The sequence below is a fragment of the Phalangium opilio genome, unplaced genomic scaffold (assembly GCF_054372755.1).
Source record: "Phalangium opilio isolate 3A_F unplaced genomic scaffold, DU_Popi_V2 ptg000043l_1, whole genome shotgun sequence".
Taxonomy (NCBI): Eukaryota; Metazoa; Arthropoda; class Arachnida; order Opiliones; family Phalangiidae; genus Phalangium; species Phalangium opilio.
This window is the reverse complement of record NW_028324167.1, coordinates 1,494,645-1,519,397: the sequence shown is the minus strand read 5'-3', so window position 1 is coordinate 1,519,397 and position 24,753 is coordinate 1,494,645. Positions and strand designations below refer to the sequence as shown.

Genomic DNA, 24,753 nt, shown 5'->3' with positions numbered 1-24,753 from the left:
ATACCTGACGATTATTTAATTTCTAAGCTTCCGTGGCGCAATGCTTAGTGCGTTCAGCGGTTAACCGAAAGGTTGGTGGTTCGAGCCCAGCCAGAAGCGGTGTTGTGAAGTCTCTGATGTAACGTAAAAAATCAAAGTTTTGACAAAATATGTGACGATAATTGTTTTTCTAAGCTTCCGTGGCGCAATGGTTAGCGCGTTCAGCTGTTAATCGAAAGTTTGGTGGTTCAAGCCCAGCCAGAAGCGGTGTTGTGATGTCTCTTATGTAACGAAAAAAGTCAAAGTTTTGCCAAAATTCGCGACGATAATTGTTTTTCGAAGCTTCCGTGGTGCAATAGTTAGCGCGTTCGGCTGTAAACCGAAAGGTTGTTGGTTTTAGTCCACCCGGGAGCGTTGTTGTGAAGACTTATAAATAACGTAAAAATTCAAAGTTTTTTCCACAATACCTGAAGATCATTTAATTTCAAAGCTTCCGTGGCGCAATGGTTAGCGCGTACAGCTGTTAATCGAAAGGTTGGTGGTTCGAGCCCAGCCAGAAGCGGGGTTGTGAAGTCTCTGATGTAACGTAAAAAATCAAAGTTTCGCCAAAATATGTGACGATAATTGTTTTTCAAAGCTTCCGTGGCGCAATGGTTAGCGCGTTCGGGTTTTAACCGAAAGGTTGGTGGTTCGAGCCCAGCCAGGAGCGGTGTTGTGAAGTCTCTGATGTAACGTAAAAAGTCAAAGTTTTGCCAAAATACGTGACGATTATTGTTCTTCAAAGCTTCCGTGGTGCAATGGTTAGCGCGTTCGGCTGTTAATCGAAAGTTTGGTGGTTCAAGCCCAGCCAGAAGCGGTGTTGTGAAGTCTCTTATGTAACGAAAAAAGTCAAAGTTTTGCCAAAATACGTGACGATTATCGTTCTTCAAAACTTCCGTGGTGCAATGGTTAGCGCGTACAGCTGTTAACCGAAAGGTTGGTGGTTCGAGCCCAGCCAGAAGCGGTGTTGTGAAGTCTCTGATGTTGCGTAAAAAATCAAAGTTTTGCCAAAGTATGTGACGATAATTGTTCTTCAAAGCTTCCGTGGTGCAATGGTTAGCGCGTTCGGCTGTTAACCGAAAGGTTGGTGGTTCGAGCCCAGCCAGGAGCGGTGTTGTGAAGTCTCTGATGTGACGTAAAAATCAAAGTTTTGCCAAAATACGTGACGATAATTGTTTTCAAAGCTTTTGTGCTGCAATTGTTAGCGCGTTCGGCTGTTAATCGAAAGTTTGGTGGTTCAAGCCCAGCCAGAAGCGGTGTTGTGAAGTCTCTTATGTAACGAAAAAAGTCAAAGTTTTGCCAAAATACGTGACAATTATTGTTCTTCAAACCTTCCGTGGTGCAATGGTTAGCGCGTCCGGCTGTTAACCGAAAGGTTGGTGGTTCGAGCCCAGCCAGGAGCGGTGTTGTGATGTCTCTGATGTGACGTAAAATGTCAAATTTTTGCCAAAATTCGCGACGATAATTGTTTTTAAAGCTTCCGTGGTGCAATGGTTCGCGCGTTCGGCTGTAAACCGAAAGGTTGTTGGTTTTAGCCCACCCGGGAGCGTTGTTTGTGAAGTCTTATAAATAACGTAAAAATTCAAAGTTTTTCCACAATTCCTGACGATCATATAATATTCAAGCTTCCGTGGCGCTATGGTTAGTGCGTTCAGCTGTTAACCGAAAGGTTGGTGGTTCGAGCCCAGCCAGGAGCGGTGTAGTGAAGTCTCTGATGTAACGTAAAAAGTCAAAGTTTTGCCAAAATACGTGACGATAATTGTTTTTCAAAACTTCCGTGGTGCAATGGTTCGCGCGTTCGGCTGTAAACCGAAAGGTTGTTGGTTTTAGTTCACCCGGGAGCGTTGTTGTGTAGTCTTATAAATAATGTAAAAATTCAAACTTTTTCCACAATACATGACGATTATTTAATTTCAAAGCTTCCGTGGCGCAATGCTTAGTGCGTTCAGCGGTTAACCGAAAGGTTGTTGTTTCGAGCCCAGCCAGAAGAGGTGTTGTGAAGTCTCTGATGTAACGTAAAAAGTCAAAGTTTTGCCAAAATACGTGACGATAATTGTTTTTCAAAACTTCCGTGGTGCAATGGTTCGAGCGTTCGGCTGTAAACCGAAAGGTTGTTGGTTTTAGTTCACCCGGGAGCGTTGTTGTGTAGTCTTATAAATAATGTAAAAATTCAAACTTTTTCCACAATACCTGACGATTATTTAATTTCAAAGCTTCCGTGGCGCAATGGTTAGCGCGTACAGCTGTTAACCGAAAGGTTGGTGGTTCGAGCCCAGCCAGAAGCGGTGTTGTGAAGTCTCTGATGTAACGTAAAAAGTCAAAGTTTTGCCAAAATACGTGACGATTATTGTTTTTCAAAGCTTCCGTGGCGCAATATTTAGCGCGTTCAGCTGTTAATCGAAAGTTTGGTGGTTCAAGCCCAGCCAGAAGCGGTGTTGTGAAGTCTCTTATGTAACGAAAAATGTCAAATTTTTGCCAAAATTCGCGACGATAATTGTTTTTCAAAGCTTCCGTGGCGCGATGGTTAGCGCGTTCGGCTTTTAACCGAAAGTTTGGTGGTTCGAGCCCAGCCAGGAGCGGTGTTGTGAAGTCAAAGTTTTGCCGAAATACGTGACGATTATTGGTTTTTCAAAGCTTCCGTGGCGCAATGGTTAGCGCGTTCGGCTTTTAATCGAAAGGTAGGTGGTTCGAGCCCAGCCAGGAGCGGTGTTGTGAAGTCTCTGATGTAACGTAAAAAGTCAAAGTTTTGCCAAAATACGTGACGATTATTGTTTTTCAAAGCTTCCGTGGTGCAATGGTTAGCGCGTTCGGCTGCAAACCAAAAGGTTGTTGGTTTTAGCCCACTCGGGAGCGTTGTTGTGAAGTCTTGTCTTATAAATAACGTAAAAATTCAAAGTTTTTCCAAATACCTGACGATTATTTAATTTCTAAGCTTCCGTGGCGCAATGCTTAGTGCGTTCAGCGGTTAACCGAAAGGTTGGTGGTTCGAGCCCAGCCAGAAGCGGTGTTGTGAAGTCTCTGATGTAACGTAAAAAATCAAAGTTTTGACAAAATATGTGACGATAATTGTTTTTCAAAGCTTCCGTGGCGCAATGGTTAGCGCGTTCAGCTGTTAATCGAAAGTTTGGTGGTACAAGCCCAGCCAGAAGCGGTGTTGTGAAGTCTCTTATGTAACGAAAAAAGTCAAAGTTTTGCCAAAATTCGCGACGATAATTGTTTTTCGAAGCTTCCGTGGTGCAATAGTTAGCGCGTTCGGCTGTAAACCGAAAGGTTGTTGGTTTTAGTCCACCCGGGAGCGTTGTTGTGAAGACTTATAAATAACGTAAAAATTCAAAGTTTTTCTACAATACCTGAAGATCATTTAATTTCAAAGCTTCCGTGGCGGAATGGTTAGCGCGTACAACTGTTAACCGAAAGGTTGGTGGTTCGAGCCCAGCCAGAAGCGGTGTTGTGAAGTCTCTGATGTAACGTAAAAAATCAAAGTTTTGCCAAAATATGTGACGATAATAGTTTTTCAAAGCTTCCGTGGCGCAATGGTTAGCGCGTTCGGCTTTTAACCGAAAGGTTGGTGGTTCGAGCCCAGCCAGGAGCGGTGTTGTGAAGTCTCTGATGTAACGAAAATAGGCAATTTTTGCCAAAATTCGCGACGATAATTGTTTTTCGAAGCTTCCGTGGTGCAATGGTTAGCGCGTTCGGCTGTAAACCGAAAGGTTGTTGGTTTTAGTCCACCCGGGAGCGTTGTTGTGAAGACTTATAAATAACGTAAAAGTTCAAAGTTTTTTCCACAATACCTGAAGATCATTTAATTTCAAAGCTTCCGTGGCGCAATGGTTAGCGCGTACAGCTGTTAATCGAAAGGTTGGTGGTTCGAGCCCAGCCAGAAGCGGGGTTGTGAAGTCTCTGATGTAACGTAAAAAATCAAAGTTTCGCCAAAATATGTGACGATAATTGTTTTTCAAAGCTTCCGTGGCGCAATGGTTAGCGCGTTCGGGTTTTAACCGAAAGGTTGGTGGTTCGAGCCCAGCCAGGAGCGGTGTTGTGAAGTCTCTGATGTAACGTAAAAAGTCAAAGTTTTGCCAAAATACGTGACGATTATTGTTCTTCAAAGCTTCCGTGGTGCAATGGTTAGCGCGTTCGGCTGTTAATCGAAAGTTTGGTGGTTCAAGCCCAGCCAGAAGCGGTGTTGTGAAGTCTCTTATGTAACGAAAAAAGTCAAAGTTTTGCCAAAATACGTGACGATTATCGTTCTTCAAAACTTCCGTGGTGCAATGGTTAGCGCGTACAGCTGTTAACCGAAAGGTTGGTGGTTCGAGCCCAGCCAGAAGCGGTGTTGTGAAGTCTCTGATGTTGCGTAAAAAATCAAAGTTTTGCCAAAGTATGTGACGATTATTGTTTTTCAAAGCTTCCGTGGTGCAATGGTTAGCGCGTTCGGCTGCAAACCAAAAGGTTGTTGGTTTTAGCCCACTCGGGAGCGTTGTTGTGAAGTCTTGTCTTATAAATAACGTAAAAATTCAAAGTTTTTCCAAATACCTGACGATTATTTAATTTCTAAGCTTCCGTGGCGCAATGCTTAGTGCGTTCAGCGGTTAACCGAAAGGTTGGTGGTTCGAGCCCAGCCAGAAGCGGTGTTGTGAAGTCTCTGATGTAACGTAAAAAATCAAAGTTTTGACAAAATATGTGACGATAATTGTTTTTCAAAGCTTCCGTGGCGCAATGGTTAGCGCGTTCAGCTGTTAATCGAAAGTTTGGTGGTTCAAGCCCAGCCAGAAGCGGTGTTGTGAAGTCTCTTATGTAACGAAAAAAGTCAAAGTTTTGCCAAAATTCGCGACGATAATTGTTTTTCGAAGCTTCCGTGGTGCAATGGTTAGCGCGTTCGGCTGTAAACCGAAAGGTTGTTGGTTTTAGTCCACCCGGGAGCGTTGTTGTGAAGACTTATAAATAACGTAAAAGTTCAAAGTTTTTTCCACAATACCTGAAGATCATTTAATTTCAAAGCTTCCGTGGCGCAATGGTTAGCGCGTACAGCTGTTAATCGAAAGGTTGGTGGTTCGAGCCCAGCCAGAAGCGGGGTTGTGAAGTCTCTGATGTAACGTAAAAAATCAAAGTTTCGCCAAAATATGTGACGATAATTGTTTTTCAAAGCTTCCGTGGCGCAATGGTTAGCGCGTTCGGGTTTTAACCGAAAGGTTGGTGGTTCGAGCCCAGCCAGGAGCGGTGTTGTGAAGTCTCTGATGTAACGTAAAAAGTCAAAGTTTTGCCAAAATACGTGACGATTATTGTTCTTCAAAGCTTCCGTGGTGCAATGGTTAGCGCGTTCGGCTGTTAATCGAAAGTTTGGTGGTTCAAGCCCAGCCAGAAGCGGTGTTGTGAAGTCTCTTATGTAACGAAAAAAGTCAAAGTTTTGCCAAAATACGTGACGATTATCGTTCTTCAAAACTTCCGTGGTGCAATGGTTAGCGCGTACAGCTGTTAACCGAAAGGTTGGTGGTTCGAGCCCAGCCAGAAGCGGTGTTGTGAAGTCTCTGATGTTGCGTAAAAAATCAAAGTTTTGCCAAAGTATGTGACGATTATTGTTTTTCAAAGCTTCCGTGGTGCAATGGTTAGCGCGTTCGGCTGCAAACCAAAAGGTTGTTGGTTTTAGCCCACTCGGGAGCGTTGTTGTGAAGTCTTGTCTTATAAATAACGTAAAAATTCAAAGTTTTTCCAAATACCTGACGATTATTTAATTTCTAAGCTTCCGTGGCGCAATGCTTAGTGCGTTCAGCGGTTAACCGAAAGGTTGGTGGTTCGAGCCCAGCCAGAAGCGGTGTTGTGAAGTCTCTGATGTAACGTAAAAAATCAAAGTTTTGACAAAATATGTGACGATAATTGTTTTTCAAAGCTTCCGTGGCGCAATGGTTAGCGCGTTCAGCTGTTAATCGAAAGTTTGGTGGTTCAAGCCCAGCCAGAAGCGGTGTTGTGAAGTCTCTTATGTAACGAAAAAAGTCAAAGTTTTGCCAAAATTCGCGACGATAATTGTTTTTCGAAGCTTCCGTGGTGCAATAGTTAGCGCGTTCGGCTGTAAACCGAAAGGTTGTTGGTTTTAGTCCACCCGGGAGCGTTGTTGTGAAGACTTATAAATAACGTAAAAATTCAAAGTTTTTCTACAATACCTGAAGATCATTTAATTTCAAAGCTTCCGTGGCGGAATGGTTAGCGCGTACAACTGTTAACCGAAAGGTTGGTGGTTCGAGCCCAGCCAGAAGCGGTGTTGTGAAGTCTCTGATGTAACGTAAAAAATCAAAGTTTTGCCAAAATATGTGACGATAATAGTTTTTCAAAGCTTCCGTGGCGCAATGGTTAGCGCGTTCGGCTTTTAACCGAAAGGTTGGTGGTTCGAGCCCAGCCAGGAGCGGTGTTGTGAAGTCTCTGATGTAACGAAAATAGGCAAGTTTTGCCAAAATTCGCGACGATAATTGTTTTTCGAAGCTTCCGTGGTGCAATGGTTAGCGCGTTCGGCTGTAAACCGAAAGGTTGTTGGTTTTAGTCCACCCGGGAGCGTTGTTGTGAAGACTTATAAATAACGTAAAAGTTCAAAGTTTTTTCCACAATACCTGAAGATCATTTAATTTCAAAGCTTCCGTGGCGCAATGGTTAGCGCGTACAGCTGTTAATCGAAAGGTTGGTGGTTCGAGCCCAGCCAGAAGCGGGGTTGTGAAGTCTCTGATGTAACGTAAAAAATCAAAGTTTCGCCAAAATATGTGACGATAATTGTTTTTCAAAGCTTCCGTGGCGCAATGGTTAGCGCGTTCGGGTTTTAACCGAAAGGTTGGTGGTTCGAGCCCAGCCAGAAGCGGTGTTGTGAAGTCTCTTATGTAACGAAAAAAGTCAAAGTTTTGCCAAAATTCGCGACGATAATTGTTTTTCGAAGCTTCCGTGGTGCAATAGTTAGCGCGTTCGGCTGTAAACCGAAAGGTTGTTGGTTTTAGTCCACCCGGGAGCGTTGTTGTGAAGACTTATAAATAACGTAAAAATTCAAAGTTTTTCTACAATACCTGAAGATCATTTAATTTCAAAGCTTCCGTGGCGGAATGGTTAGCGCGTACAACTGTTAACCGAAAGGTTGGTGGTTCGAGCCCAGCCAGAAGCGGTGTTGTGAAGTCTCTGATGTAACGTAAAAAATCAAAGTTTTGCCAAAATATGTGACGATAATAGTTTTTCAAAGCTTCCGTGGCGCAATGGTTAGCGCGTTCGGCTTTTAACCGAAAGGTTGGTGGTTCGAGCCCAGCCAGGAGCGGTGTTGTGAAGTCTCTGATGTAACGAAAATAGGCAAGTTTTGCCAAAATTCGCGACGATAATTGTTTTTCGAAGCTTCCGTGGTGCAATGGTTAGCGCGTTCGGCTGTAAACCGAAAGGTTGTTGGTTTTAGTCCACCCGGGAGCGTTGTTGTGAAGACTTATAAATAACGTAAAAGTTCAAAGTTTTTTCCACAATACCTGAAGATCATTTAATTTCAAAGCTTCCGTGGCGCAATGGTTAGCGCGTACAGCTGTTAATCGAAAGGTTGGTGGTTCGAGCCCAGCCAGAAGCGGGGTTGTGAAGTCTCTGATGTAACGTAAAAAATCAAAGTTTCGCCAAAATATGTGACGATAATTGTTTTTCAAAGCTTCCGTGGCGCAATGGTTAGCGCGTTCGGGTTTTAACCGAAAGGTTGGTGGTTCGAGCCCAGCCAGGAGCGGTGTTGTGAAGTCTCTGATGTAACGTAAAAAGTCAAAGTTTTGCCAAAATACGTGACGATTATTGTTCTTCAAAGCTTCCGTGGTGCAATGGTTAGCGCGTTCGGCTGTTAATCGAAAGTTTGGTGGTTCAAGCCCAGCCAGAAGCGGTGTTGTGAAGTCTCTTATGTAACGAAAAAAGTCAAAGTTTTGCCAAAATACGTGACGATTATCGTTCTTCAAAACTTCCGTGGTGCAATGGTTAGCGCGTACAGCTGTTAACCGAAAGGTTGGTGGTTCGAGCCCAGCCAGAAGCGGTGTTGTGAAGTCTCTTATGTAACGAAAAAAGTCAAAGTTTTGCCAAAATTCGCGACGATAATTGTTTTTCGAAGCTTCCGTGGTGCAATAGTTAGCGCGTTCGGCTGTAAACCGAAAGGTTGTTGGTTTTAGTCCACCCGGGAGCGTTGTTGTGAAGACTTATAAATAACGTAAAAATTCAAAGTTTTTCTACAATACCTGAAGATCATTTAATTTCAAAGCTTCCGTGGCGGAATGGTTAGCGCGTACAACTGTTAACCGAAAGGTTGGTGGTTCGAGCCCAGCCAGAAGCGGTGTTGTGAAGTCTCTGATGTAACGTAAAAAATCAAAGTTTTGCCAAAATATGTGACGATAATAGTTTTTCAAAGCTTCCGTGGCGCAATGGTTAGCGCGTTCGGCTTTTAACCGAAAGGTTGGTGGTTCGATCCCAGCCAGGAGCGGTGTTGTGAAGTCTCTGATGTAACGAAAATAGGCAAGTTTTGCCAAAATTCGCGACGATAATTGTTTTTCGAAGCTTCCGTGGTGCAATGGTTAGCGCGTTCGGCTGTAAACCGAAAGGTTGTTGGTTTTAGTCCACCCGGGAGCGTTGTTGTGAAGACTTATAAATAACGTAAAAGTTCAAAGTTTTTTCCACAATACCTGAAGATCATTTAATTTCAAAGCTTCCGTGGCGCAATGGTTAGCGCGTACAGCTGTTAATCGAAAGGTTGGTGGTTCGAGCCCAGCCAGAAGCGGGGTTGTGAAGTCTCTGATGTAACGTAAAAAATCAAAGTTTCGCCAAAATATGTGACGATAATTGTTTTTCAAAGCTTCCGTGGCGCAATGGTTAGCGCGTTCGGGTTTTAACCGAAAGGTTGGTGGTTCGAGCCCAGCCAGGAGCGGTGTTGTGAAGTCTCTGATGTAACGTAAAAAGTCAAAGTTTTGCCAAAATACGTGACGATTATTGTTCTTCAAAGCTTCCGTGGTGCAATGGTTAGCGCGTTCGGCTGTTAATCGAAAGTTTGGTGGTTCAAGCCCAGCCAGAAGCGGTGTTGTGAAGTCTCTTATGTAACGAAAAAAGTCAAAGTTTTGCCAAAATACGTGACGATTATCGTTCTTCAAAACTTCCGTGGTGCAATGGTTAGCGCGTACAGCTGTTAACCGAAAGGTTGGTGGTTCGAGCCCAGCCAGAAGCGGTGTTGTGAAGTCTCTGATGTTGCGTAAAAAATCAAAGTTTTGCCAAAGTATGTGACGATTATTGTTTTTCAAAGCTTCCGTGGTGCAATGGTTAGCGCGTTCGGCTGCAAACCAAAAGGTTGTTGGTTTTAGCCCACTCGGGAGCGTTGTTGTGAAGTCTTGTCTTATAAATAACGTAAAAATTCAAAGTTTTTCCAAATACCTGACGATTATTTAATTTCTAAGCTTCCGTGGCGCAATGCTTAGTGCGTTCAGCGGTTAACCGAAAGGTTGGTGGTTCGAGCCCAGCCAGAAGCGGTGTTGTGAAGTCTCTGATGTAACGTAAAAAATCAAAGTTTTGACAAAATATGTGACGATAATTGTTTTTCAAAGCTTCCGTGGCGCAATGGTTAGCGCGTTCAGCTGTTAATCGAAAGTTTGGTGGTTCAAGCCCAGCCAGAAGCGGTGTTGTGAAGTCTCTTATGTAACGAAAAAAGTCAAAGTTTTGCCAAAATTCGCGACGATAATTGTTTTTCGAAGCTTCCGTGGTGCAATAGTTAGCGCGTTCGGCTGTAAACCGAAAGGTTGTTGGTTTTAGTCCACCCGGGAGCGTTGTTGTGAAGACTTATAAATAACGTAAAAATTCAAAGTTTTTCTACAATACCTGAAGATCATTTAATTTCAAAGCTTCCGTGGCGGAATGGTTAGCGCGTACAACTGTTAACCGAAAGGTTGGTGGTTCGAGCCCAGCCAGAAGCGGTGTTGTGAAGTCTCTGATGTAACGTAAAAAATCAAAGTTTTGCCAAAATATGTGACGATAATAGTTTTTCAAAGCTTCCGTGGCGCAATGGTTAGCGCGTTCGGCTTTTAACCGAAAGGTTGGTGGTTCGAGCCCAGCCAGGAGCGGTGTTGTGAAGTCTCTGATGTAACGAAAATAGGCAAGTTTTGCCAAAATTCGCGACGATAATTGTTTTTCGAAGCTTCCGTGGTGCAATGGTTAGCGCGTTCGGCTGTAAACCGAAAGGTTGTTGGTTTTAGTCCACCCGGGAGCGTTGTTGTGAAGACTTATAAATAACGTAAAAGTTCAAAGTTTTTTCCACAATACCTGAAGATCATTTAATTTCAAAGCTTCCGTGGCGCAATGGTTAGCGCGTACAGCTGTTAATCGAAAGGTTGGTGGTTCGAGCCCAGCCAGAAGCGGGGTTGTGAAGTCTCTGATGTAACGTAAAAAATCAAAGTTTCGCCAAAATATGTGACGATAATTGTTTTTCAAAGCTTCCGTGGCGCAATGGTTAGCGCGTTCGGGTTTTAACCGAAAGGTTGGTGGTTCGAGCCCAGCCAGGAGCGGTGTTGTGAAGTCTCTGATGTAACGTAAAAAGTCAAAGTTTTGCCAAAATACGTGACGATTATTGTTCTTCAAAGCTTCCGTGGTGCAATGGTTAGCGCGTTCGGCTGTTAATCGAAAGTTTGGTGGTTCAAGCCCAGCCAGAAGCGGTGTTGTGAAGTCTCTTATGTAACGAAAAAAGTCAAAGTTTTGCCAAAATACGTGACGATTATCGTTCTTCAAAACTTCCGTGGTGCAATGGTTAGCGCGTACAGCTGTTAACCGAAAGGTTGGTGGTTCGAGCCCAGCCAGAAGCGGTGTTGTGAAGTCTCTGATGTTGCGTAAAAAATCAAAGTTTTGCCAAAGTATGTGACGATTATTGTTTTTCAAAGCTTCCGTGGTGCAATGGTTAGCGCGTTCGGCTGCAAACCAAAAGGTTGTTGGTTTTAGCCCACTCGGGAGCGTTGTTGTGAAGTCTTGTCTTATAAATAACGTAAAAATTCAAAGTTTTTCCAAATACCTGACGATTATTTAATTTCTAAGCTTCCGTGGCGCAATGCTTAGTGCGTTCAGCGGTTAACCGAAAGGTTGGTGGTTCGAGCCCAGCCAGAAGCGGTGTTGTGAAGTCTCTGATGTAACGTAAAAAATCAAAGTTTTGACAAAATATGTGACGATAATTGTTTTTCAAAGCTTCCGTGGCGCAATGGTTAGCGCGTTCAGCTGTTAATCGAAAGTTTGGTGGTTCAAGCCCAGCCAGAAGCGGTGTTGTGAAGTCTCTTATGTAACGAAAGAAGTCAAAGTTTTGCCAAAATTCGCGACGATAATTGTTTTTCGAAGCTTCCGTGGTGCAATAGTTAGCGCGTTCGGCTGTAAACCGAAAGGTTGTTGGTTTTAGTCCACCCGGGAGCGTTGTTGTGAAGACTTATAAATAACGTAAAAATTCAAAGTTTTTCTACAATACCTGAAGATCATTTAATTTCAAAGCTTCCGTGGCGGAATGGTTAGCGCGTACAACTGTTAACCGAAAGGTTGGTGGTTCGAGCCCAGCCAGAAGCGGTGTTGTGAAGTCTCTGATGTAACGTAAAAAATCAAAGTTTTGCCAAAATATGTGACGATAATAGTTTTTCAAAGCTTCCGTGGCGCAATGGTTAGCGCGTTCGGCTTTTAACCGAAAGGTTGGTGGTTCGAGCCCAGCCAGGAGCGGTGTTGTGAAGTCTCTGATGTAACGAAAATAGGCAAGTTTTGCCAAAATTCGCGACGATAATTGTTTTTCGAAGCTTCCGTGGTGCAATGGTTAGCGCGTTCGGCTGTAAACCGAAAGGTTGTTGGTTTTAGTCCACCCGGGAGCGTTGTTGTGAAGACTTATAAATAACGTAAAAGTTCAAAGTTTTTTCCACAATACCTGAAGATCATTTAATTTCAAAGCTTCCGTGGCGCAATGGTTAGCGCGTACAGCTGTTAATCGAAAGGTTGGTGGTTCGAGCCCAGCCAGAAGCGGGGTTGTGAAGTCTCTGATGTAACGTAAAAAATCAAAGTTTCGCCAAAATATGTGACGATAATTGTTTTTCAAAGCTTCCGTGGCGCAATGGTTAGCGCGTTCGGGTTTTAACCGAAAGGTTGGTGGTTCGAGCCCAGCCAGGAGCGGTGTTGTGAAGTCTCTGATGTAACGTAAAAAGTCAAAGTTTTGCCAAAATACGTGACGATTATTGTTCTTCAAAGCTTCCGTGGTGCAATGGTTAGCGCGTTCGGCTGTTAATCGAAAGTTTGGTGGTTCAAGCCCAGCCAGAAGCGGTGTTGTGAAGTCTCTTATGTAACGAAAAAAGTCAAAGTTTTGCCAAAATACGTGACGATTATCGTTCTTCAAAACTTCCGTGGTGCAATGGTTAGCGCGTACAGCTGTTAACCGAAAGGTTGGTGGTTCGAGCCCAGCCAGAAGCGGTGTTGTGAAGTCTCTTATGTAACGAAAAAAGTCAAAGTTTTGCCAAAATTCGCGACGATAATTGTTTTTCGAAGCTTCCGTGGTGCAATAGTTAGCGCGTTCGGCTGTAAACCGAAAGGTTGTTGGTTTTAGTCCACCCGGGAGCGTTGTTGTGAAGACTTATAAATAACGTAAAAATTCAAAGTTTTTCTACAATACCTGAAGATCATTTAATTTCAAAGCTTCCGTGGCGGAATGGTTAGCGCGTACAACTGTTAACCGAAAGGTTGGTGGTTCGAGCCCAGCCAGAAGCGGTGTTGTGAAGTCTCTGATGTAACGTAAAAAATCAAAGTTTTGCCAAAATATGTGACGATAATAGTTTTTCAAAGCTTCCGTGGCGCAATGGTTAGCGCGTTCGGCTTTTAACCGAAAGGTTGGTGGTTCGAGCCCAGCCAGGAGCGGTGTTGTGAAGTCTCTGATGTAACGAAAATAGGCAAGTTTTGCCAAAATTCGCGACGATAATTGTTTTTCGAAGCTTCCGTGGTGCAATGGTTAGCGCGTTCGGCTGTAAACCGAAAGGTTGTTGGTTTTAGTCCACCCGGGAGCGTTGTTGTGAAGACTTATAAATAACGTAAAAGTTCAAAGTTTTTTCCACAATACCTGAAGATCATTTAATTTCAAAGCTTCCGTGGCGCAATGGTTAGCGCGTACAGCTGTTAATCGAAAGGTTGGTGGTTCGAGCCCAGCCAGAAGCGGGGTTGTGAAGTCTCTGATGTAACGTAAAAAATCAAAGTTTCGCCAAAATATGTGACGATAATTGTTTTTCAAAGCTTCCGTGGCGCAATGGTTAGCGCGTTCGGGTTTTAACCGAAAGGTTGGTGGTTCGAGCCCAGCCAGGAGCGGTGTTGTGAAGTCTCTGATGTAACGTAAAAAGTCAAAGTTTTGCCAAAATACGTGACGATTATTGTTCTTCAAAGCTTCCGTGGTGCAATGGTTAGCGCGTTCGGCTGTTAATCGAAAGTTTGGTGGTTCAAGCCCAGCCAGAAGCGGTGTTGTGAAGTCTCTTATGTAACGAAAAAAGTCAAAGTTTTGCCAAAATACGTGACGATTATCGTTCTTCAAAACTTCCGTGGTGCAATGGTTAGCGCGTACAGCTGTTAACCGAAAGGTTGGTGGTTCGAGCCCAGCCAGAAGCGGTGTTGTGAAGTCTCTGATGTTGCGTAAAAAATCAAAGTTTTGCCAAAGTATGTGACGATTATTGTTTTTCAAAGCTTCCGTGGTGCAATGGTTAGCGCGTTCGGCTGCAAACCAAAAGGTTGTTGGTTTTAGACCACTCGGGAGCGTTGTTGTGAAGTCTTGTCTTATAAATAACGTAAAAATTCAAAGTTTTTCCAAATACCTGACGATTATTTAATTTCTAAGCTTCCGTGGCGCAATGCTTAGTGCGTTCAGCGGTTAACCGAAAGGTTGGTGGTTCGAGCCCAGCCAGAAGCGGTGTTGTGAAGTCTCTGATGTAACGTAAAAAATCAAAGTTTTGACAAAATATGTGACGATAATTGTTTTTCAAAGCTTCCGTGGCGCAATGGTTAGCGCGTTCAGCTGTTAATCGAAAGTTTGGTGGTTCAAGCCCAGCCAGAAGCGGTGTTGTGAAGTCTCTTATGTAACGAAAAAAGTCAAAGTTTTGCCAAAATTCGCGACGATAATTGTTTTTCGAAGCTTCCGTGGTGCAATAGTTAGTGCGTTCGGCTGTAAACCGAAAGGTTGTTGGTTTTAGTCCACCCGGGAGCGTTGTTGTGAAGACTTATAAATAACGTAAAAATTCAAAGTTTTTCTACAATACCTGAAGATCATTTAATTTCAAAGCTTCCGTGGCGGAATGGTTAGCGCGTACAACTGTTAACCGAAAGGTTGGTGGTTCGAGCCCAGCCAGAAGCGGTGTTGTGAAGTCTCTGATGTAACGTAAAAAATCAAAGTTTTGCCAAAATATGTGACGATAATAGTTTTTCAAAGCTTCCGTGGCGCAATGGTTAGCGCGTTCGGCTTTTAACCGAAAGGTTGGTGGTTCGAGCCCAGCCAGGAGCGGTGTTGTGAAGTCTCTGATGTAACGAAAATAGGCAAGTTTTGCCAAAATTCGCGACGATAATTGTTTTTCGAAGCTTCCGTGGTGCAATGGTTAGCGCGTTCGGCTGTAAACCGAAAGGTTGTTGGTTTTAGTCCACCCGGGAGCGTTGTTGTGAAGACTTATAAATAACGTAAAAGTTCAAAGTTTTTTCCACAATACCTGAAGATCATTTAATTTCAAAGCTTCCGTGGCGCAATGGTTAGCGCGTACAGCTGTTAATCGAAAGGTTGGTGGTTCGAGCCCAGCCAGAAGCGGGGTTGTGAAGTCTCTGATGTAACGTAAAAAATCAAAGTTTCGCCAAAATATGTGACGATAATTGTTTTTCAAAGCTTCCGTGGCGCAATGGTTAGCGCGTTCGGGTTTTAACCGAAAGGTTGGTGGTTCGAGCCCAGCCAGGAGCGGTGTTGTGAAGTCTCTGATGTAACGTAAAAAGTCAAAGTTTTGCCAAAATACGTGACGATTATTGTTCTTCAAAGCTTCCGTGGTGCAATGGTTAGCGCGTTCGGCTGTTAATCGAAAGTTTGGTGGTTCAAGCCCAGCCAGAAGCGGTGTTGTGAAGTCTCTTATGTAACGAAAAAAGTCAAAGTTTTGCCAAAATACGTGACGATTATCGTTCTTCAAAACTTCCGTGGTGCAATGGTTAGCGCGTACAGCTGTTAACCGAAAGGTTGGTGGTTCGAGCCCAGCCAGAAGCGGTGTTGTGAAGTCTCTGATGTTGCGTAAAAAATCAAAGTTTTGCCAAAGTATGTGACGATAATTGTTCTTCAAAGCTTCCGTGGTGCAATGGTTAGCGCGTTCGGCTGTTAACCGAAAGGTTGGTGGTTCGAGCCCAGCCAGGAGCGGTGTTGTGAAGTCTCTGATGTGACGTAAAAATCAAAGTTTTGCCAAAATACGTGACGATAATTGTTTTCAAAGCTTTTGTGCTGCAATTGTTAGCGCGTTCGGCTGTTAATCGAAAGTTTGGTGGTTCAAGCCCAGCCAGAAGCGGTGTTGTGAAGTCTCTTATGTAACGAAAAAAGTCAAAGTTTTGCCAAAATACGTGACAATTATTGTTCTTCAAACCTTCCGTGGTGCAATGGTTAGCGCGTCCGGCTGTTAACCGAAAGGTTGGTGGTTCGAGCCCAGCCAGGAGCGGTGTTGTGATGTCTCTGATGTGACGTAAAAAGTCAAAGTTTTGCCAAAATATGTGACGATTATTGTTTTTCAAAGCTTCCGTGGCGCAATATTTACCGCGTTCAGCTGTTAATCGAAACTTTGGTGGTTCAAGCCCAGCCAGAAGCGGTGTTGTGAAGTCTCTTATGTAACGAAAAAAGTCAAAGTTTTGCCAAAATTCGCGACGATAATTGTTTTTCAAAGCTTCCGTGGTGCAATGGTTAGCGCGTTCGGCTGTAAACCGAAGGGTTGTTGGTTTTAGTCCACCCGGGAGCTAACCATTCCGCCACGGAAGCTTTGAAATTAAATGATCTTCAGGTATTGTGGAAAAACTTTGAATTTTTACGTTATTTATAAGACTTCACAACAACGCTCCCGGGTGGACTAAAACCAACAACCCTTCGGTTTACAGCCGAACGCGCTAACCATTGCACCACGGAAGCTTTGAAAAACAATTATCGTCGCGAATTTTGGCAAAAATTTGACATTTTTCGTTACAAAAGAGACTTCACAACACCGCTTCTGGCTGGGCTTGAACCACCAAACTTTCGATTAACAGCTGAACGCGCTAAATATTGCGCCACGGAAGCTTTGAAAAACAATAATCGTCACGTATTTTGGCAAAACTTTGACTCTTTACGTTACATCAGAGACTTCACAACACCGCTTCTGGCTGGGCTCGAAACAACAACCTTTCGGTTAACCGCTGAACGCACTAAGCATTGCGCCACGGAAGCTTAGAAATTAAATAATCGTCAGGTATTTGGAAAAACTTTGAATTTTTACGTTATTTATAAGACAAGACTTCACAACAACGCTCCCGAGTGGGCTAAAACCAACAACCTTTTGGTTTGCAGCCGAACGCGCTAACCATTGCACCACGGAAGCTTTGAAAAACAATAATCGTCACGTATTTTGGCAAAACTTTGACTTTTTACGTTACATCAGAGACTTCACAACACCGCTCCTGGCTGGGCTCGAACCACCTACCTTTCGATTAAAAGCCGAACGCGCTAACCATTGCGCCACGGAAGCTTTGAAAAAGCAATAATCGTCACGTATTTCGGCAAAACTTTGACTTCACAACACCGCTCCTGGCTGGGCTCGAACCACCAAACTTTCGGTTAAAAGCCGAACGCGCTAACCATCGCGCCACGGAAGCTTTGAAAAACAATTATCGTCGCGAATTTTGGCAAAAATTTGACATTTTTCGTTACATAAGAGACTTCACAACACCGCTTCTGGCTGGGCTTGAACCACCAAACTTTCGATTAACAGCTGAACGCGCTAAATATTGCGCCACGGAAGCTTTGAAAAACAATAATCGTCACGTATTTTGGCTAAAATTTGACTTTTTACGTTACATCAGAGACTTCAACAACACCGCTTCTGGCTGGGCTCGAACCACCAACCTTTCGGTTAACAGCTGTACGCGCTAACCATTGCGCCACGGAAGCTTTGAAATTAAATAATCGTCAGGTATTGTGGAAAAAGTTTGAATTTTTACATTATTTATAAGACTACACAACAACGCTCCCGGGTGAACTAAAACCAACAACCTTTCGGTTTACAGCCGAACGCTCGAACCATTGCACCACGGAAGTTTTGAAAAACAATTATCGTCACGTATTTTGGCAAAACTTTGACTTTTTACGTTACATCAGAGACTTCACAACACCTCTTCTGGCTGGGCTCGAAACAACAACCTTTCGGTTAACCGCTGAACGCACTAAGCATTGCGCCACGGAAGCTTTGAAATTAAATAATCGTCATGTATTGTGGAAAAAGTTTGAATTTTTACATTATTTATAAGACTACACAACAACGCTCCCGGGTGAACTAAAACCAACAACCTTTCGGTTTACAGCCGAACGCGCGAACCATTGCACCACGGAAGTTTTGAAAAACAATTATCGTCACGTATTTTGGCAAAACTTTGACTTTTTACGTTACATCAGAGACTTCACTACACCGCTCCTGGCTGGGCTCGAACCACCAACTTTTCGGTTAACAGCTGAACGCACTAACCATAGCGCCACGGAAGCTTGAATATTATATGATCGTCAGGAATTGTGGAAAAACTTTGAATTTTTACGTTATTTATAAGACTTCACAAACAACGCTCCCGGGTGGGCTAAAACCAACAACCTTTCGGTTTACAGCCGAACGCGCGAACCATTGCACCACGGAAGCTTTGAAAACAATTATCGTCGCGAATTTTGGCAAAAATTTGACATTTTACGTCACATCAGAGACATCACAACACCGCTCCTGGCTGGGCTCGAACCACCAACCTTTCGGTTAACAGCCGGACGCGCTAACCATTGCACCACGGAAGGTTTGAAGAACAATAATTGTCACGTATTTTGGCAAAACTTTGACTTTTTTCGTTACATAAGAGACTTCACAACACCGCTCCTGGCTGGGCTCGAACCACCTACCTTTCGATTAAAAGCCGAACGCGCTAACAACGACCTGTCAGGCGCCTGTAAATGCTTCAACAAGTTGGGAAACCAAAATAAACCTCTCCGAGTCGAGACGAGGGCTATCTACCCTGCACTTAAGAGGTTTTTCTTAAATAATTAAATAAATATAATTGATATTAATTATTTTAATCGTCAGTAATTTACCTTAATTCTAGTTAAATCGTTCTAATAAACTTTACTCCTAAAATCATTTTAAACATAGCTTTTTTGTTGCCGTTTCAATTCTAGCTATGCCTCTTTAACAATTTTTGGAAATTTAGGCTAAATAAAGCGATTGATTCCAGATAAGGGGTAATAAATAGCGCAATTGCGTGAACCTTTGGTGGAAGAACTGCCATTGGGTGGGAGGCTAGACGTTTCTCGTAACCCTACCCGATCGCCGCGTACATCTTGACCCTAACGATAACAATTGAGTAGATGTAAATATTGCTTTCTGTGAATTGTGAAAGCGGTCCGGATATTGCGAACAAGTTTGCTAAAATTTGTCAACTATAAATGAGGTGACAGACAGAAAGTTTAATACCTTTCAGTGTCTTCATCGTCACTCGGAGTGGAAAAAGGATAATACTACCAGATAGAAACCTTAAGATTTCCTCTAGTTTTTAGCCAACGTTGGAAAACCCTAGATATTTTATTCCAGCCTTATTCCTTGACTTCGTTAAAACTTACTGATATCTGCTGATTTTCCAGGTTTTTCTCCTTCACGTTGTGGCAACTTAGGCCTAATATTTTAATCGAATAGTGTGTCGCGCACAGTGGGAGCTATTGTTACTTGAAATTTAATAAAAACTTTTTAAACAAGATTAACTTATTATATTATAAATCCAGTTTAAATTAAATTATCTAATTAGTAGAATAAAGCTTGCTCTTCCGGAGCCATCTCTCTAATTTGTAGAGGGCTTAAGTCTGTGACCATTTGGGTCCGCGTACAATTCGACAATTAGAAAATTTTTGTTTAAAAGCTTCCGATTTTAACTATATTTTTTAACTAAGCATTCATTACTTTCAGTATAAAAAATATTACAGATTGGGAGAAAAAACTAATCTTTCTATATTAAAAATATCCAAGTTGATAATTAGCTTTCAAATTTAATTTTTTTGTACCTAATTTTTAGACCAATTTTACATTTAAAATTTAGACTTTTTTAAAGGAAAAATTTAGCTATCATAACATTTTACCAAGAAGTGATATCTAGTTTATTAGGGAGAAGGTATAAGATGCCCAAGTATTCACCGGGCGCCATAGTTCCAGTCCCCTTTCGAAATACAAGGGGGGCCGTAAAAGGAGGCCGGGCTATTTCGCCTCTCCTCAGTCGGAAAATACAAAATTTTCGTACTCATTCGCGTCGCGCTGACGTGAGATTTCAAGAACCAATGAGATGCTTGTTGTAATTTAGAGGCGGCGGGAATTAACCCCGGACAGGCTACGTTCGGACTGGAGACGCGCAGGCCGATTTCTCTCAGATTTCGCATCCCTTCCCACCCCCATCATCATTCTTGGTTTCGCTGGACGTGACCCTTAAGAAAGGAAAATGAAACAAGTGCAGTTTAGAGGGCACTTGTCCATATTCGTGTTGTGTTCAGCACCCTCAAAATAGCTAGAAACCACTGAAAAATAACATTTATAAAGTAAATGTTTTCTTCAAACGGCACTCTCTCTTCACCTAAGCCCCGGCCATGATTCACCACTATCCGGGAAGAGCCCATGTTCTTCCGAGAAGCACATTTCATAGAAAAATGTGAAAAGTACATAGGAAAAGTCCCTCATAGTTCTTTGTCTTTTAGGTTGAAAAATATTTTCGTTAAATGAAAGATTTTGGTCAAAAAAGAAACATGATAAGTAGGCCTAATTCTTTCAAGTAATTTATGTTGCCTTTAAAACTGAATTTTTGTATTATGCCTTACTTCACCCAAATGATTTTGACCACTTATCTTTTAATTTTCAAGGCTTTGTCATCAAAGTTACTTTTTTTATTAATTGGAAGAATAGGTCTCTCCCTTGGCAGGTTTAGATTAGGTTAGGCGTAAGGACCTTGGGTTTAAAATTGACCGAATTAAAATTATAATTTAACCAATAACTAAACTTAAAACATTAAAACCCTACGATACGTGAGCATGGATTTTATCCAACGACACAAAGTGTCGTCAATACCAAACCGCTCCGCAGCGCGAAGGATGACTTCACTAGAGACCCTATCAAAGGCTCCATCAATGTCAAGGAAGATGGCCAAAGACATCTCCTTGAACTCGATGGCCCTGTCAAGGCAGTTCAAAATGCCATGGAGAGCCGTCTCTGTAGATTTGCCTTTCTGATAGGCAAACTGAGGAGGGGGAAGGGGAGTGTGGGAAAGAATTCCATCCCGCAAATACCTGTCCACCAATTTCTCTAAAGTCTTTAGGAAGAAAGAGGTAAGACAGACAGGTCTAAATGCCTTAGCCTCAAGATAGCTCGTCTTCCCAGGTTTGGGAATAAAGATAACCTTCGAGCGCTTCCAGACATCTGGAATATGCGCCAGAGCAATGCAGGCTCTAAATATCCTGCACAGATGAGGGCCAATACACCCATACCCTTTAATCAATATTTATCCTTTCCTCTCGCAGACGAGGTATATCTTCCAACTGCTGACGAAAAAGCTTATCCAGAGACTGAGTGTAGAGCCATTTGCGCCTCGCAACTAACACTGGAAGTCGCGGAAGCGCTTTTCAACTGCAAATCGACATAACTAATAAAACATAACCAGTAACCATATTTTCTCCTTCCCAATGAACAGTTACTTGAAAAGTAAGCATTTCAGTATGCAGCAATTGGTATAATCACCCCCTTTGTTTCTCTTAATATGAATATGGTAAATCTGAAATAGGTCTAATGATTGACAATAGAATAGTTAAGTTATATTTAAAATAGGTATGTGGTCATGAAGACTTCGGAGGATGTAAATAGCAATCATGCAACAGAAAAAAGCAATAAACTCTTGACAGTCAGAAATATGTAAAATTTAATACACGTGGAAAATAAATTGCCGAATTTTTGGGTTTGAGAGTGTATCGGGACTGATTGGGTGCTGGCATGCTGTAGAGGACTGCAAAGGCTTTGGGAAAACTCCAACTCCATAGAAAGCCAAGGGACTCCCTCATTTTTGGTCGGAGTTGGAGTTGGGTAAAATAAATAATTTGGCTTTGGGTGGCTTTGGGAATATTATCTCTGAAATGGAACGGAGTCGGAAGGGAGTGGAAATGTTTCGAAAACTTATAACGGGAGTCGGTCGGGACTGGATTATTGTTGCATTCAGGTTGCTTTGGCTGGCGTTGGCATTAATAGTATCCAAATAGAGTTGGTGGCATTGAGAGCCAGCCTTATTTTATTCAACCGGAGTTGGGTGGCATTGAGAGCCTGCCTTAATTTATTCAACCGGAGTTTGGTGGCATTGAGAGCCAGCCTTATTTTATTCAACCGGAGTTGGGTGGCATTAGTGATATTATTCAATTTTTCCTCTTTGAATTTCCCACGCGGTTGTTTTGGCGCAAGCGGGATGCATGAAGTTCAACCCTACACAGACGGCACATGACGGTCGCGGCTGTTACAGCCGTCCCTCCGCAAAAAAAATCAAATTCATTGCTGTGCGAGAGAAAACGAAACTAAAACTATTTGTTCTTTTTAAGTTAGAGAGTCATAAATTTTTCCGTCGCCTTAGATTAAACGTAAAAAGGAAAACTACAATTATAAATAATTTCGAGTTTATACTAGAAATAATTGAAAAAATTCAGTGGAATAACGTTGGAAAACCTTCATAATATATGAGTTCATAATATACCACACGCCCGGCTGGGAAACGTTGGGGTAAATATAAATGAAAATGGTTAGGTTAAATGCTTTTGTGTTTGGAGTAAGAAAGTTTGTTGAAGCTCTCATTGGCTTTGGCAGAGATGGGAAAACTTGTCGGATATCTCATAAGTTTGGTCAAGGATTAGAAAATTTGTCGCATATCTCATTGGCTTTGGCAGGGATTATTAGAAAACTTGTGGGAGTTCTCATTGGCTTTGGCAGGGATTGGAAAAATTGTCAAATTTCACATTGGCTTCGGCAGGGATTGGAAATATTATTGAATTTATCAATTGGCTTTGGTAGGGATTGGAAAGATTTTTAAATCTGTCAATCGGCTTTGGCAGGGATTGGAATTCGTGTGAAACTTCACAATTGGCTTTGGCAGGGATTCAAAAATGAAATGAACTTTAGTGTGGCGTTAGGGAGGAGTTGAAAATATAACAATGGCGTTAGGGTGGCAGTGGCGTTTGTGAAAATTTTACCATTGGAGTTGGCAGGCTTTGGGAATGACTTTTTTCAGTTTGCAGCCCTCTAGCATGCTGGTTATAAATAATGTCATCTTGAGTACAGGCTAGACATCATCAACATAAAATAAATAATGTCATCTTGAGTACAGGCTAGACATCATCAACATAATTCTAATGTGAACAGATTAAAAACATGCCATTAACGGTTTTAAAGCATTAAAGGCGGTAACAGACTTTTTCTTCTTTTTTAAACCCCTCCCCGGCTCCACTTAGCTCTATGAGGATGACAAACACTATCCACACAGGCTCACAACCCCTTTTAATAACAATCAATGATAACAAAAATTCAAATAATTTAAAAAATGTTATGAAGTCTATCTAATAAATTATTCAATGCATGCATGATATAACCCATGCAATAAATTTAATTGGCTTATTAAATGAAGCGTCTACTAAATTACAATATAAGTTAACAGTAAACTAACACGTAGACGAGAAATAAATCATAAAATACACTCAAATAGCGCATGTAATAAATTAAATGGATTAAACGCGAAAAAAATAACTATTTATAATGAGAGAATGAGAAAAAACACATGTCAAATTGGATATTAACGGGGTGGATCCCGGATTAAACCTTATACATGACAGACTACTCATCACACCAGAGATGGGGATATTCTAGAGTTGGGGTGGTAATAAAGACGTTGAAGCTCTAGCTGCAGCATTCCACGCATCTCATAAACAATGATTTTATAACCTTCACCATAAGTAACATTAATAACCCAAAAGTATACCACTTCCCATACCATGGCATTGTTAGCGGCGCAAGGTGCAACAGGTAGCGAGATAAAATTCGTCATATATAATGATTAGTTTAGCTTGCTCTCCATCTACTACTGTTTAACAAGATCCGAAACCGGGTTGTTGTTACTGGCATGTGATTTTAATCATTTCCTAGTGAATGGTTTTCCCTTGTTCCCCGATGGATTTAATTTACTTGTAAAATAAAGAGTAGAAATAAACCCGCATTTCACATTTAAATGCAACATTTTTCGTTGTTTACCTATTGTAGAAAGCCATCCGCTTCCAAAAACTGTTTTCTTCAAATAGCTGAGCCCATGTGCACTGTATAAATTTTTGGAATTTTCCGATAAGTATTTATAGAGAATCAATAAATGCAGTAAAAAGGCTATGCGTTAATGACGCCATAAAAGGGTCATATCTAAGGATGGGAGCTTGTAATTTATCATCCGTAAATTACCAGTAATTTAACAGAAAATATTGCTCTAAATTACCTATTTATACTATATAGTAACTTTTTTTATCAAAGATATTAATATTTCTGACACTGGCAACCTTTCGAAGTACAGTTTACAATTGTGAATTTAGAAACTTAAGTATAAACTATTCACAAAACCGTAAATATTTTTGTAGGAAAATTTGATTTCATCTATAATTTAATCGGTAAATTGAAATTAACGTAATTTAATATGACTTGGCAATTCTTTGGTTTTAAAAGTGAAAAACTTCAACAAACCTATGAAATTATAGTTGATTGTTACATCAAACTCGAACTTATTCCGAAAGTTGAATTTAATGAACTGCATGAAACATTTGGTATATTAAGTTTTGGAATTCTAAATTTAAAAAAAGATATCAAAATTGATAAACATTAGGCGTTTTAAAATTGCTACATATTACCAAATGTCATTTTTCAATCCATCACGATATTATTGAAAAAAGGGGTTGGATTTTTTTTATATCGCTACACTACCCTTCTATTAATTTGAAAATTTTGCATATTGAAAAAAAAAACCCAAAAAAAATTACCCCCCCACAGATGAGAGTAGAATTTTCTGGGGTGTAAAAATCTGGGCTAAGGATTAAGCTGCCACTTTTTAGGGGGGTAAAATGGGATAGAGTGTTTGCAATAATTCAATACATTAAAGTGTGCATTGGTAATCTATAGCCAAGAAGGGATATCTAGTTTATTAGGGAGAAGGTATAAGATGCCCAAGTATTCGAGCGCCATAGTCCCAGTCTTCCCTTTCAAAATACAAGGGTGGGGGACGTAAAAGTTGGCCGGGCTATTTCGCCTCTCCTCAGTCGGAAAACACGTAATTTTCGTCATTCGCGTCGCGCTGACGTGAGCTTTCAACAACCAATGAGATACTGGTTGTAAGTTAGAGGCGGGGATTAACTCCGGACCTACGTTTGGACTAGAGGTAAAGCGGGAAGTGTATCGAATTTATACCTTCTGCCTAATAAACTAG

At 41.8% G+C, this 24,753-nt stretch overlaps 10 non-coding genes across 10 annotated transcripts; 9 read left to right on the top strand and 1 right to left on the bottom strand.

Moving 5' to 3' along the window:
• The first annotated feature begins 3,683 nt into the window (after positions 1-3,683).
• Positions 3,684-3,756, top strand: TRNAY-GUA (transfer RNA tyrosine (anticodon GUA)). Its single transcript has one exon. It is a non-coding gene; the product is annotated as a tRNA-Tyr (tRNA).
• A 1,108-nt stretch (positions 3,757-4,864) lies between these two features.
• On the top strand, positions 4,865-4,937 carry TRNAY-GUA (transfer RNA tyrosine (anticodon GUA)). The gene has a single exon. It is a non-coding gene; the product is annotated as a tRNA-Tyr (tRNA).
• Positions 4,938-6,485: 1,548 nt separating this feature from the next.
• TRNAY-GUA (transfer RNA tyrosine (anticodon GUA)) lies at positions 6,486-6,558 on the top strand. Its single transcript has one exon. It is a non-coding gene; the product is annotated as a tRNA-Tyr (tRNA).
• Positions 6,559-7,367: 809 nt separating this feature from the next.
• On the top strand, positions 7,368-7,440 carry TRNAY-GUA (transfer RNA tyrosine (anticodon GUA)). The gene has a single exon. It is a non-coding gene; the product is annotated as a tRNA-Tyr (tRNA).
• A 1,103-nt stretch (positions 7,441-8,543) lies between these two features.
• On the top strand, positions 8,544-8,616 carry TRNAY-GUA (transfer RNA tyrosine (anticodon GUA)). The gene has a single exon. It is a non-coding gene; the product is annotated as a tRNA-Tyr (tRNA).
• Positions 8,617-10,164: 1,548 nt separating this feature from the next.
• TRNAY-GUA (transfer RNA tyrosine (anticodon GUA)) lies at positions 10,165-10,237 on the top strand. The gene has a single exon. It is a non-coding gene; the product is annotated as a tRNA-Tyr (tRNA).
• A 1,548-nt stretch (positions 10,238-11,785) lies between these two features.
• TRNAY-GUA (transfer RNA tyrosine (anticodon GUA)) lies at positions 11,786-11,858 on the top strand. The gene has a single exon. It is a non-coding gene; the product is annotated as a tRNA-Tyr (tRNA).
• Positions 11,859-12,961: 1,103 nt separating this feature from the next.
• Positions 12,962-13,034, top strand: TRNAY-GUA (transfer RNA tyrosine (anticodon GUA)). The gene has a single exon. It is a non-coding gene; the product is annotated as a tRNA-Tyr (tRNA).
• Positions 13,035-14,582: 1,548 nt separating this feature from the next.
• Positions 14,583-14,655, top strand: TRNAY-GUA (transfer RNA tyrosine (anticodon GUA)). The gene has a single exon. It is a non-coding gene; the product is annotated as a tRNA-Tyr (tRNA).
• A 1,416-nt stretch (positions 14,656-16,071) lies between these two features.
• TRNAY-GUA (transfer RNA tyrosine (anticodon GUA)) lies at positions 16,072-16,144 on the bottom strand. The gene has a single exon. It is a non-coding gene; the product is annotated as a tRNA-Tyr (tRNA).
• Positions 16,145-24,753: the final 8,609 nt, after the last annotated feature.